A 12,479-nucleotide genomic window follows, 5' to 3' on the forward strand; every position below is an offset into this window, starting at 1 on the left:
CATGGAATATGGAGATTTAGCAGCAAACATGAGCCCGACAAATGAAAACCCTTCACCAATGAAAGATATAAGCATCTGAATGCAGAGTTTCAAAGAATAGCAAGAAGAGATAAGAAAGCCTTCTTCAGCTATCAATGCAAAGAAATAGAGGAAAAGAACAGAATGGGAAAGACTAGAGATCTCTTCAAGAAAATGAGAGATACCAAGGGAACATTTCATGCAAAGATGGGCTCCATAAAGGACAGAAATGCTCTGGACCTAACAGAAGCAGAAGATATTAAGAAGAGGTGGCAAGAAGACACAGAAGAACTGTACAAAAAAGATCTTCACAACCCAGATAATCATGATGGTGTGATCACTAATCTAGAGCCAGACATTCTGGGATGTAGAGTCAAGTGGGCCTTAGAAAGCATCACTATGACCAAAGCTAGTGGAGGTGATGGCATTCCAGTTGAGCTGTTTCAAATCCTGAAAGATGATGCTGTGAAAGTGCTGCACTCAATATGCCAGCAAATTTGGAAAACTCAGCAGTGGCCACAGGAATGGAAAAGGTCAGTTTTCATTCCATTCCCAAAGAAAGGCAATGCCAAAGAATGCTCAGACTACCACACAATTGCATTCATCTCACATGCTAGTAAAGTAATTCTCAAAATTATCCAAGCCAGGCTTCAGCAATACGTGAACCGTGAACTCCCTGATGTTCAAACTGGCTTTAGAAAAGGCAGAGGAATCAGAGATCAAATTGCCAACATCCGCTGGATCATCGAAAAAGCAAGAGAATTCCAGAAAAATATCTATTTCTGCTTTATTGACTATGCCAAAGCCTTTGACTGTGTGGATCACAATAAACTGTGGAAGATTCTGAGAGAGATAGGAATACCAGACCACCTGACCTGTCTGTTGAGAAACCTGTATGCAGGTCAGGAAGCAACAGTTAGAACTGGACATGGAACAACAGACTGGTTCCAAATAGGAAAAGGAGTACATTAAGGCTGTATATTGTCACCCTGCTTATTTAACTTCTATGCAGAGTACATCATGAGAAACCCTGGGCTGGAGGAAGCACAAGCTGGAATCAAGATTGCCGGGAGAAATATCAATAACCTCAGATATGCAGATGACACCACCCTTATGGCAGAAAGTGAAGAGGAACTAAAAAGCCTCTTGATGAAAGTGAAAGAGGAGAGCGAAAAAGTTGACTTGAAGCTCAACATTCAGAAAACGAAGATCATGGCATCTGGTCCCATCACTTCATGGGAAATAGATGGGGAAACATTGGAAACAGTGTCAGACTTTATTTTTTGAGGACTCCAAAATCACTGCAGATGGTGATTGCAGCCATGAAATTAAAAGACGCTTACTCCTTGGAAGAAAATTGATGACCAACCTAGATAGTATATTCAAAAGCAGAGACATTACTTTGCCGACTAAGGTCTGTCTAGTCAAGGCTATGGTTTTTCCTGTGGTCATGTATGAATGTGAGAGTTGGACTGTGAAGAAGGCTGAGCACCGAAGAATTGATACTTTTGAACTGTGGTGTTGGAGAAGACTCTTCAGAGTCCCTTGGACTGTGAGGAGATCCAACCAGTCCATTCTGAAGGAGATCAACCCTGGGATTTCTTTGGAAGGAATGATGCTAAAGCTGAAGCTCCAGTACTTTGGCCACCTCATGTGAAGAGTTGACTCATTGGAAAAGACTCTAATGCTGGGAGGGATTAGGGGCAGGAGGAGAAGGGGACGACTGAGGATGAGATGGCTGGATGGCATCATGGACTCGATGGACGTGAGTCTGAGTGAACTCCGGGAGATGGTGATGAACAGGGAGGCCTGGCGTGCTGTGATTCACGGGGTCTCAAAGAGTCGGACAGGACTGAGAGACTGAACTGAACTGAAATGTTCCCCTTAAGATCTATTTAGTCTTAAGACAGTGATAAAGTTACATTTTTGCATAGCGAGGACACAGTGATTTATAACAAAGTACAGTCGTCTATAACAAAAGAGAAAATTCATTAACTCAAAAAGTCTAGTATTGCTAACATCAAAAACTACTATATTTCCTTTTTTATATTCCAAATACATTGATTAATATATTCCCAGGTGCCTAAGGATATGGAGTCTCATTGACTCAACAATGAGAAAAACCCTATGCTAATTAAGACTTTCAAAATACTCCAAACTCTCTGTGCTTTTTATGGTTGAGAGGTAATAAACAATCATATGCATAGTGGCGGGAGTATGGATAATCCTGTCACACAAGCTAGTTTGCCGCAGAGAGGTTTGACCTGAGACACCCTTGTCACACCCAGGGCAGGGAATTAGCAGCAATTATTGGCACAACAAATGAAAAACCCTTCACCAATATAATTCCTAACCAACCCACTATACCAAATATTTCTAACTTCCCCAAAGAATCTGCCTTTAGTAAGTCTAAAACATCGTGTGCCTCTCACGATTGGGAGGCTGTAAACAATCACATGTGGCTGGACGAACCTGTACAGGCAGGTTAGACAACCTTCAGAGGAGTTCGTAAGTTGAAACACTCTTGTCATGCCCAGGAATTTTTATTGACTTGGAGCTGTAAGTTAACTCCTTCTCTGAGAGAGGTAATGAGGGTCAGCCCCCCATAAAGTCAGATATATAGGTGAGAGCATAAAACAGTAAAGTAGGTAGACTCTGGTTTTGGGGTAGATACTCGGGAACAGGGGGTTTCCTGAGGCTCGATCCCGCCTTTGCGTATGCGGAAGACTCCTTCCTCATGACCTTTGCCATGGGCGGATTTCCTCACGCTGCTCCCGGCAAAAAAAGTCTATATTTTCCTGATTCTGGAAATATAGCAATCATATATCCTGGATTATACTGAAGTGACTTACTTAGCACGCACGCATAGAGAGCTATGTGTGCATACTAAGTCACTTTGGTAGTGTCTGACCCTTGGTGACTCTATGGACTGTAGCCCACCAGGATCCTCTGTCCACAGAACTCTCCAGGCAAGAAGAGTGGAATGGGTTTTCATGCCTTCCTTCAGGGGATCTTCATGACCCAGGGATTGAATCTGTGTCTCTTTTGTCTCCTGCTTTGGCAGGTGTGTTCTTTACCACTAGTGCAACACCATATTTATTAAAAAAAAAAAAAACCTTTCCTATGGCTGGATCCTGCATCAAAATACATGCCCCAACACATAATCCTGAAAAAAGAAAAAGTCTGTAGACATTTCAGAACTATTCTTTTATTCTGGTGTTTAAATTTAAGTTTTTCTTAAAGGCAACCCTTTCTTCTCTGATAACTGAACACTGTTAGTTTTATTAGAGAAATGGAATTGGCTGACTGAAATAAAACTTTACCTCTAAGTATGGAAAGATCAGAATTGATCCTGTAACCTACAGGCTAATCCATCAACTGCTCAATGATCAGATTCTGTCTCTCTGAGATTAATAAAGAGAGAGTGTAATACAAAAGTCTAGGGTACATGAAACGAAAATTCATTTAAGGTCAGATTTGACCACGTGCCCAATGATGAGGAGCAAACTGGTCTCTTCTTTTGGCTTGAAGAAAAGAATAAACATGAAGCCACTAAGTGGCATTTCAGGCAGCTCCAATGAGCTGTGTTTCTTCATGTCTCAGTGCAGAAAGAACTCAGCACAAGGCAAAATGATAGATAAGTAATTTATTAGAATAGGACACTGGTGAGGCTTATAAGTTGGGGGGCTGAGGGAGTTCTGTGTCCTGAGAACTAAGTGAGCTACAGTTTTATAATAAAAGGAAGAGTAGGGAGGGGGAAAGGCCACCTTCTTCCTTATTTCTTCAGTAAACATCGTGCTTCCATCATCAGCTCCCCCTCTATGTCAGATGGGGGAGTTTTCTTGTCCCTAGATGGTCAAGACAGGATTATCATGGCATTAAGGAAAAATTATTTCAGGCCTCAGGGCAATGAGAGTCTTCCACTTTAAAATGTCACTTTTCCATAAATTATTGTTGTTGTTGTTGTTGTTGTTGTTGTTGTTTGTGGGGGGGGGGGGGCTTCCCTCATAGCTCAGTTGGTAAAGAATATGCCTGCAATGCAGGAAACCCAGGTTCAATTCCTGGGTCAGAAAGATGCCCTGGAGAAGGAAATGGCAACCCACTCCAGTATTCTTGCCTGGAGAATCCCATGGACAGAGGAGCCTGGTGGGCTACAGTCCATGAGGTTGCAAGAGCCGGACACGACTTAGTGACTAAACCACCACCACCACTGTTTTTTTATGTATGCAGGGGGCTTCCCTAGTAACTCAGCCAGTAATGAATCTGCCTGCAATGTGGGAGACCTGGTTTTAATCCCTACGTTGGGACAACCCCCTGGAGGAAGGCATGGCAACCCTCTCCAGCATACTTGCCTGGAGAATCCTCAGGGACAGAGCAACCTGTGGTCTATAGTTCATGGGGTCGCAAAGAATCGGACATGACTTAGCAACTACGCATAGCCCAGCACAGCACATGTATGCAAGGAGCATATCTTAGGGGTCATTACATTATTCGGTTCACTGGGCAAGATGTGGGTCTCATACCATCATTATTTATTCTTCGAGGGCATGTTTCATGCCCCTATTGCACAGTTTTGTTGCTAAGCAAGTCTGCTTGGTTTTGTGGTTAAGTAAAACCATTTTCATGAGTGCTCATTAATTTACAGGAGTCTCCCATATTTTCTGCTTACTTACAATCCCCTAGTGGGATTAACTATTTAATCACTTACTTTGTCCCTTTACTCTGTCCCTGTTAGACATTCAAAGAGAAGTCCTGGCCCCAAAGGTCCTCAAGTTCTCAAAGGTTGTTTCCCGTGGGGACTGGCTAAGACTTACTTCTTTATTCTTCTGTACAGCTTTCTACTTCAGCCTGCCTACAGGGGGCCTTTGGGCTTCCCTGGTGGTTCAGTGGTAAAGAGCCTGCCTGGCAATGCAGGAGACATCAGTTTGAGCATTGGGTCAGGAAGATCCCCTGGAGAAGGAAATGGCAACCCACTTCATATTTTTGCCTGGGAAATCCCATGGACGGGACCCTGGCAGGCTGCAGTCCATGGGGTCACAAAAAAGTCAGACATGACTTAGCGACTAAACAACTGTAACAAAGGAATCCTTTATTACCAAAGTATGTTGACTAGAACACTAGTGTTTGAGCTAAGAGTTGCTACTTAGGAAAACATTGTGTAACTGAGGCAGATTTCTAGGTCATTCCAATTAAAATATATTTTAGGGGAAGATACTCCATGAAAGATTAATTATTTTCATTTCTTAAAAATATTACTTTTTTTCCTTATCTACCATATTGAATACTTTAAACAGAGAAGCAAAAGGCAAAGGAGAAAAGGAAAGATATACCTATCTGAATGCAGAGTTCGAAAGAATAGAAAGGAGAGATAAGAAAGCCTTTCTAAGTGATCAATGCAAAGAAATAGAGGAAAACAATAGAAAGGGAAAGACTAGAGATCTCTTCAAGAAAATTAGAGCTACCATGGGAACATTCATCTTCCCTTGTAGCTCAGTCGGTAGAGTCTGCCTGCAATGCAGGAGAACTGGATTGGATCCCTGGGTTGGGAAGATCCCCTGGAGAAGGAAATGGCAACCCACTCCAGTATTCCTGCCTGGAGAATCCCATGGACAGAGGAGCCTGGCAGGCTACAGTCCATGGGGTCACAAGAGTAAGACATGGCTTAGCAACTAAGCCACTACCACATGGGAATATTTCATGCAAAGATGGGCACAATAAAGGACAGAAACGGTGTGAACCTAACAGAAGCAGAAGATATTAAGAAGAGGTGACAAGAATACTTTAAATAGAACTTTCTTTAAATATTATTCCCTTAAAAAATTGGAAAGATCCTTCAAGTTTGTAACTATTTTAATGAGTCAAAGAGTACAAGGAACAGCCTAAATATAGTCTCTTGTCTTAGCTTTCAATAGACTAGCCGTGTGTCTACAAGTCATAAGTATGGCAAGTCACTTTCTCACAGCAATCGAGAGACACAAGGCCTAATTCCATCATCCAAAAGCAAAGAGGTTAGATTAGAGGTCATCAAAGATTTCTTCAAGCATAAGAAAAAGTTGTGATTTCTATATTCATAGGAAGTGATGTCCAAAAAAATTAAAAATAGCCACATTTAGGTATTTTTTAAGCTTTCAATTAACTTGCTCAGCTGTGAGCACTGTGATAAAATTGCAGTGTAATTGTGATTAATGTTGTAATCGTTATGATAATTTTTATCATAACAAATCAGGAGGAGATATCCCACAGCTACAAAGGCAACAATACAGTACAGATCGCTGCTAATATTAACACTTTTCATTTATATAGAATTTTACAGCTTAAGAAAATATTTTATGTGCATTTTTTTCATTTGATCTCATACCTACTCTGTGAAATATGCCTTGATAAAATATGTTCTCAGAAACTTTAAGATGGAATCATGGAGGCTAACAGAAAGATGATTTTCAAGTTAGGGGAGAATTAGTACAATTTATAAGGCCAATAAAACTGTAATTCCCAACATTTTAAGTGGGTATGTAGGTCACAAATCACTTTAGAATCTGAAGAGACCTATGAATCTCTACCCAAAGCATGTACATACCTACAACTATTGACACTATAGAACCTCTAGGTGTTCATGAATCCTTCGTTATTTACCTCTGGTTCTATCTCAGAATACTGTGAAATTTGAGAACTCATCAAAGGGGAAAGTAAAATAATTTTTTCTTTAAGTCTATACATGTAGGTAGAAGAAGAAAAGATATTTAGGTAGTAGCATATTTAGAAGAAAAAAAGATATTTAAGTGTAGGTAAAGAAGAAAGGGTATTTTGTATTTACTGAGTGATGCTTACATGTGAACTATTTTACAGTCGTATCCTATTTAATTCTAATTAAATAGAATTTAAGGTCCAGAGAGGTCTACACACAATTAGAAAGCAACAGGAGGAATTTAAATGTAAATGGTTAAGCTCTGCACAAAGGATAACTTTAAAAGAATTTAACCTGAGGAAGAGTCTCCAGTCCTCAGAAAGGATGTACTCTTTCTGTTACAACATATTGGTTAGCATGTTACTGCATTGTTCAGGAAAAGAAAACAACCACTTTTGTTTGACTGTCTTTGTAAACAGTTGAGCTTAAGAGCTGAGATAACTGACTTTGCACAACTCCATCTTTAAGTTCTAAACAAGAGGTGAGGAGAGACTATGCGGTGCATGAAGAAGTGATGATGTCATATTCTATTCAAGAAATTATTTATATTGTGAAGATACATTTGAGGGAAACAGAGCAGACTAGAGATATAGCAAGACTAGATATAAGCACATATCAGGCAAACAGAAAAGATGGTTTATCTATGATGCCAGAAGCAGTGAAAAGAATGCCTATCAGAGCGATGTGGGACTGCCACAGAGGAAGGGAGAGTCACAGCTATAACCTGTCTTCAGGGGTATAAGCATCGTCTCAGGGCTGGACGCCTCCTCCCATACTGAGAAGGATCACTTCCTGGTTATACTTAGAGATATACCCTAACCATGGTCACATTTTGTCAAGGCTGTGATCCATGGGCAGAGCCCTACTATGCATTTACTGGGCCAGTCTTCTAATTCCTACCCTCCTCAGTATTCAGTTCAGTTCAGTTCAGTCACTCAGTCGTGTCCCACTCTTTGTGACCCCATGAATCGCAGCACACCAGGCTTCCCTGTTCATCACCAACTCCCGGAGTTCACTCAGACTCACGTCCATCGAGTCCGTGATGCCATCCAACCATCTCATCCTCGGTCATCCCCTTCTCCTTCTGCCCCCAATCCCTCCCAGCATCAGAGTCCTTTCCAATGAGTCCACTCTTCTCATGAGGTGGCCCAAGTACTGGAGCTTCAGCTTTAGCATCATTCCTTCCAAAGAAATCCCAGGGTTGATCTCCTTCAGAGTGGACTGGTTGGATCTCCTTGCAATCCAAGGGACTCTCAAGAGTCTTCTCCAACACCACAGTTCAAAAGCATCAATTCTTCGGTGCTCAGCCTTCTTCACAGTCCAACTCTCACATCCATACATGACTACTGGAAAAACCATAGCCTTGACTAGATGGACCTTAGTGGGCAAAGTAATATCTCTGCTTTTGAATATACTATCTAGGTTGGTCATCAATTTTCTTCCAAGGAGTAAGCGTCTTTTAATTTCATGGCTGCAATTGCCATCTGTAGCGATTTTGGAGTCCAAAAAACTAAAGTCTGACACTGTTTCCACTGTTTCCCCATCTATTTGCCATGAAGTGATGGGACCAGATGCCATGATCTTCGTTTTCTGAATGTTGAGCTTTAAGTCAACTTTTTCGCTCTCCTCTTTCACTTTCATCAAGAGGCTTTTTAGTTCCTCCTCATTTTCTGCCATAAGGGTGGTGTCATCTGCATATCTGAGGTTATTGATATTTCTCCCGGCAATCTTGATTCCAGCCTGTGCTTCTTCCAGCCCAGCGTTTCTCATGATGTACTCTGCATATAAGTTAAATAAGCAGGGTGACAATATACAGCCTTGACGTACTCCTTTTCCTATTTGGAACCAGTGGACCCCAAAACATTGTCCTTCAGTGATAATCTGTAATAGCTGATTAGTGAAAATGAAGCACTTTAACTCTCTGGGTCCTTGCTTCTCTTCAGCTCATCTACCTGCCAAAGGATGGAACCCAGCACCATTAGAGTAACTTCCAGCAAAAGACTCCTCCAGATTGATTGCCATGGGAGCCTCTCCTGTGAATTTACTGCTGCCACTACCAGATAAAGAGATGGTCATTTCTTCAGAGATTGAGCTCCTAGAAATCTCTGGTCTACCCGTTTCTTTTTGTTTGTAGGTAACATGTTTCTCTCACAATCTCCATGACAATACAACATGATGCTCCAATACAGACACTTGTGAGAATCATTTGGAAAGCTTTTATATATATTGATTCCAGGACTCAATTCTTATGGCTGCCAATATGGTAAATCTGAGGAGAGATCCAGAAATCTGCCGATTTATCCATGCATCTATCTATCCTTCCATCTCTCCACCTCCCCAGGTAACTCTGGCCATCAGTTTGGAGCATCTCTGGATTAAAAAACATGCAGGGTCTGGTCTACAGTTCAGAGCTTTTATTTGGATATCATATGGGGTTGCAAAGAGTCGGACACGACTGAGTGACTGAACTGAACTGAACTGAACTGAAGAAATAAATACTCAAAAAATAATTCAGAGTCTTGAATATGTTAGAATACATTTTAGGATGCATAACAATTTCTATTAGGGAAGCTTAGAATGAAAACTGCACGATTTTTGGAAAGATGTAAATACACAGCCTTATTATTCAAGTTTGGCACCAATTGCATCTGCCAAAAAGGCTTTAATTAACAGACCCACCTCTGGGCTTGAGTTTTTCTTTCCCAGCCCCAGGCTGAACTTTCCCTCTTGGTGTCATGACATCCAGGAAGCAAGGCAGTCTCCTCTTTGAAACTCTGATTGATGCCCAGAGCTTCATGTCTAAATTGCCCTTCTCAAAGTCACTTGAACTGTGACCCAATCAGATGTTTCTGCTTTAATCACAATCTCAGTGAGCACATCCCAGATTTCCTTCTATTCTTAATTATGTTTTCCAATAATGAGCTCAACTTTATTCATGCCCTTTTATAGCTCCTACTTACCTGGTAGGTGCTACTGTAATAGATTCTCCTTTCAGTTACTTTGCTTCAAGATCACAATTTCCTTTGGCGTTATCAGAGTTACTCCCATATATTTTTATTTTATCATATGATACCTGTTAAACAGGGGTCCAACTTGATTGTAAGAAGGTATAGTTTCTACAAGCCTATAAAGTGTAAAGAGATTGCTGTGCTTCTTAATTTAAGAATGGTTGTGTGGCAAATGGGGTTTATCGGTGGGATTAGTTGTAAAGAACCCATCTGCTAATGCAGGAAACACTGGAGACTCAGGTTCAATCCCTGGGTTGGGAGGATCCCCTGGAGGAGCTCATGGCAACCCACTCACCAGTATTCTCATGGACAGAGGAACTTGGAGGACTATAGGGGGTCGAAAAGAGTTGGACACGACTGAAGTGACTTAGTACCATATCACAGCATGTGGCAAACAGCACCATGGAACTTAGAAAGTTCCAAATGGAAGCTAAAGAATGAGAATTCTAGAATTTGTAGGTTTAAGTTCTTGAGGATGAAGGAGATATGCAAAAGAATAGAGAACATCAAAGAAGTAAAAAAATAAAATGAAGAAAGTAAAATTTTAAAATCACTGACAGCATAGGAACTAAAAGCGAAAAGAACAAATAATATCAGAATGCTAAAGATGCAGGTGGTGACTCTGTACTGCAGTTACTTCGATTTAGTTATCCCTGCTTACGTTTAGAAGATACTGTCTGTTCTGGATTCATATGATTACCACATGGGGAGCCCTTATTTCCTTTGTGAGACTCAAATCTGCTATTTCCTGATCTAACACATTTACTTTAAATTGCCTTGCAATTCCCAGTGATTTCAATTTCAATTTAATGCTAGCCATAATTGACTCTGGTTAATTCTGAGCTTCATTTACAGGAAAGAGATCGATATTGTGTGCTGTAGTTTCTGAGATCCACCCTGACAGTGCTCAGAGGAATCCAGAGCTAGCATTTTCAAGACAGAAATCATAGGCTCTACTGAACACAGTGAAGCAAAAGTCACAAGATAGAAACTAGAAGTCTGCTCAAATCTGTGAGTCTGAAACAAAGTCTAAGTAGTGTTTCTGACCAAAAAAAAAAAAAAAATCCAAAATAGAATCTCTTACATTTTTCATTTGATAATCATAATTCAAGGGAAGGAAGGCATATTCCACAGTGATGCAAAACAGTATGTAGACTCTCTGCTCTGAGTTTGTGTGAAAAATAACTAATATCTCATATTAAAAAGCAAAATAAACATTCTATATTGCGTGTGTGTGTGCTCACTCAGTCCTGTCTGACTCTTTGTGACTGAATGGACTGTAGCTCACCAGGCTCCTATGTTCATGGATTTTTCCAGGCAAGAATACTGGAATGGGTTGCCATTCCCTTCTCCAGGGAATCTTTCCAACTCAGGGATGGAGCCCACATCTCCTGTGTCTCCTGCATTGGCAGGCAGATTCTTTACCCCCAAACCACTCAGGAAGCCCTACGTTCTGTATTATAGCACTCTAAATAATTGTGTTATTCAATGTGTTTCCAAATACCTTCCATTGTTTTATCTTCATAGCAGGAGGTAGACAGATTGATCAACTGTGTTTTATAGTGAGAAGTTAATATTTAGAATAATGAAAGGTCTTGCCTCAAATCATTCAGCAGGGCATTGATGTAGATGAGATTAGAAATTAGATCTCATTGTTCTGAGGCCTTGGGGAGTGTCGTTATCTACCCTGGTATCCCTAATTAATTTATACCAATATAAGATGTATTCATAAATCAAAGAAAAAGGACAAATGATAAAGGGATACAAGCATTACATAACATGCATATATACATAAGATATATGATATATGATATGGTTTCATATGATAAATGAGAATTTATTAAATTTGATAGATCATAGAGTCAAGGTTAAGAATATAAGCTGTAGTGCAAAATCTGTAATCCTGTGCTATGTTTCCATTTCCATATCTGTAAAATATAGATAATGTTGCTGCTGCTGCTGCTGCTAAGTCGCTTCAGCCATGTCCGACTCTGTGCGACCCCATAGACGGCAGCCCACAAGGCTCCGCTGTCCCTGGGATTCTCCAGGCAAGAACACTGGAGTGGGTTGCCATTTCCTTCTCCAATGCGTGAAAGTGAAAACTGAAAGTGAAGTCTCTCAGTCGTGTCCGACTCTCAGCGACCCCATGGACTGCAGCCAACCAGGCTCTTCCGTCCATGGGATTCTCCAGGCAAGAGTACTGGAGTGCGGTGCCATTGCCTTCTCCGATAGATAATGTTAGTATTTATCAAACAGAATCAGTGGGCAGACGAAAAGAGTGCACATAAAACACCTAAAATAGCATATGCAATGGCATTTCACTTATAAATGATATTGGTATTGTCATGAAATATGAGCAATACTATATTAATTTAACTTTTAAAGTTTTATTTTTATTTATTTATTTATTTATTTAAATTTTAAAATCTTTAATTCTTACATGCGTTCCCAAACATGAACCTCCCTCCCACCTCCCTCCCCATAACATCTCTCTGGGTCATCCCCATGCACCAGCCCCAAACATGCTGTATCCTGCGTCAGACATAGACTGGCGATTCGATTCTTACATGATAGTATACATGTTAGAATGCCATTCTCCCAAATCATCCCACCCTCTCCCTCTCCCTCTGCGGCCAAAAGTCCGTTATACACATCTGTGTCTTTTTTGCTGTCTTGCATACAGGGTCGTCATTGCCATCTTTCTAAATTCCATATATATGTGTTAGTATACTGTATTGGTGTTTTTCTTTCTGGCTTACTGCACTCTG

Source organism: Ovis canadensis, chromosome 1 (assembly GCF_042477335.2).
Source record: "Ovis canadensis isolate MfBH-ARS-UI-01 breed Bighorn chromosome 1, ARS-UI_OviCan_v2, whole genome shotgun sequence".
NCBI classification, from domain to species: Eukaryota; Metazoa; Chordata; class Mammalia; order Artiodactyla; family Bovidae; genus Ovis; species Ovis canadensis.